Below are 2,786 nucleotides of genomic sequence, written 5' to 3' on the forward strand. Positions count from 1 at the left end.
TTAATAAAGCAAAAATTCACTTACTAAATTAACGGTAAACACCAGTAAACTTGTGCCTATAAACTTTAATGATAAATACCTAAATATGAACGAGTGAGTATTATCTCGTGAATAGCTTTAGAGCAGTGGTTCTTAACCTTTTTCAGTGCCCGTACCCCTTGATATCTCAGAAAATTTTCTCGTACCCCCATCCAATATAAATACAATACAAACATATGAAAAGGATTAGTGATACAAACCTTGCTGAGAAATTATTAGATTTTTCAATTACTGAACAAAGGTACTTTTTTATTTCATATGAAGTGTTAATTAGTAGGATGCAATGAATGCACATTATAACAGTAATTATGAGTTATACTACATAGTGCACAACAACACATTTTCAGTGGCTCTTTTGTTGTTGTTTCTCATTAATGATGATGTTCAAACGAGGTTCTTTCTTTGAAAGTGCCAGACGCATATCATCACTTGCATCCATTCGGTTTCTGGCTTTTGTCTTGATGTGTAGGAGCTTTGAAAAACCTACCTCGCATAAGTATGTAGTTGCAAATGGCACGAGGACCTCCAGAGCTCTCCCTGCTAACTGTGGGAATGTTTGGAGTTATTGCACACCAAAACATATCCAGTTGCATTTTTTCAAACGCCATTCGGATTCTGTCATTGGTCTGCAACTCCACAAGATCATCTTTCATCATATCATTATCATCCATGGAATCAAGGTTGAAAAGAAATGGATCCCGTATCCATCTTTGTGCCACAGAACCTTCTTCAATGTGAAAATACCCTTGGAAGGACTGAATCAGTTCTTGCAAATGTTCTTTTACCTCATTCACGATGGGCAGCTCTTCAGCAATAGCAGCCTCATCAAGAGAAGGGAAGTTTGCAAAGTTTCCACTTTCAATGCGCTTTATCCACAGTGGAAGCTTCTTGGTGAGGGCAGATAACTTTTCTCTGGCAGTTATCATATTCATCGCTGTTCCTTGCATAGAGACATTCAGTTCATTGAGGTGCGTGAATATATCTGCCAAATATGCCAGAGACAAAATGAACTCCCTCTTTTCAAAATGGTCAGCAATTTCACTGCCTTGATTTCTAAGACACTGCATAATTTCTTCATGAAGTTCAAAGACACGTGTAAGTACCCTGCCACGGGAAAGCCATCTCACTTCTGTGTGGTAAAGAAGAACACTGTGCTCAGCTCCAATTTCTTCACAAAAAGATGCAAAAAGACGGTGATTCACTGCCCGTCCTCTGATGAAATTTACAGCACGCACAACAAGTGATAAAACAGTCTTCAATTTTTCTGGCAGTGTCTTTGTAGCAAGTGCATGACGATGCAACACACAGTGAGTGAGTTACATGGGGAACCTCTTTTTTCACCAGGGTAGCAAAGCCTGATTTATTTCCAAGCATGACAGGGGCTCCATCAGTGCAAATTGAACCACACATGTTGAGAGTCATTCCATGTTCCAAGAAGAACTCTTTCACAAGATTGAACACATCAATTGCTTTTGCAGTAGTTTTCAGAGGTTTGCAAAATAAGAATTCTTCTACCACTTCTTTCTCCTTCACATACCGAACAAATGCCATCAACTGACTGCAAAAACTAACGTCAGTCGACTCATCCAGATGAATACTCACTTTGACAGGACTAGCTTTCAGGTCTGTTATCACCTGCTACAAGATATCTCGACTCATATCATTAATCCTTGAATGGATAATGTCATTTGACAGAGGTATCTGTTTAAGCTTCTTTTCAGCTTCTGTCCCTATCACTCTTTTTGCCATTTCTAATGCACAAGGTTTGACAAGCTCCTCTGCAATAGTGTGAGCTTTTTTCTTCTTTTGCACACAAAAGGGCAACTTCATAAGATGCTTACAACAAAGGTTTCTCAACTGGCACAAAACCTAGCTTTGATGAGGTACCACTTCGATCAAATCGTTCCCGCTTGATCTTCAAGCTGTTTAAGTCATGTCCAGCATCTGTGCCTCCATGCCGATTGTTGAAGTGCTCATTGAGTCTTGATGGTTTGAGATTTGCATCTGCAAATACTGTGCTGCAGAGTATGCACTGTGGTCGTTGAGTTCCATCTGCCTCAGTCGTACAGGTAAAACCATAACGAATGTAGTCGTCTTTCCACTTACGTTTCTTAGACATAGTTACTAGATCTTCATCACACCGATACCTGGAAAGATGCAGGCCTGGATGTAATAACCGTTATAACATAAAACATATAATGTTTTTTAGTGTGGTATAACTGTAATATTGTCAAGAATAGATGTATTGATAAAAGATATATAATATTGAAGGTACTGTTATGTGCATGAGGAGGAATATTCACCACCACCACAATACACAGCCCACCATATTCCTCCTTATGCACATAACAGTACCTTCAATAATATATATTTTTTATCAATACATCTATTTTTGACAATATTACAGTTATACCACACTAAAAAACATTATATTGTGACAAATAAAATGATAACACAAAAAAATAACATTTCACAAATCACAAATGCCACACGCACCAGTAATTCACCTCAATATTATCAACCACTCGAGCACAAACAAAATCCATCGACTCAACTACACACAGCATAGTGCATGTGCAACGCGTTTCAAACTTACGTGAGCTATACTCGTTGGCTCCTCTCACTCTCAGTGAGAACCCAGAACACAAGTGACTGAACTGAAGCCAAGGATCAGAGCCAGGAACAACGCTAACACGAACCGTACGAGATATCAAGAAAACGTATATGAAACCATAGAAAACGTAAGA

The 2,786-nt window shown here is 38.7% G+C and overlaps 1 pseudogene; it reads right to left on the reverse strand.

The window, feature by feature from the left end:
- Nucleotides 1-382: 382 nt before the first annotated feature.
- LOC145398026 (protein FAM200C-like) lies at nucleotides 383-2,158 on the reverse strand (annotated as a pseudogene).
- Nucleotides 2,159-2,786: the final 628 nt, after the last annotated feature.

Source organism: Coenobita brevimanus, chromosome 44 (assembly GCF_032717465.1).
Source record: "Coenobita brevimanus isolate Jiangsu-jjx chromosome 44, ASM3271746v2, whole genome shotgun sequence".
NCBI classification, from domain to species: domain Eukaryota; kingdom Metazoa; phylum Arthropoda; class Malacostraca; order Decapoda; family Coenobitidae; genus Coenobita; species Coenobita brevimanus.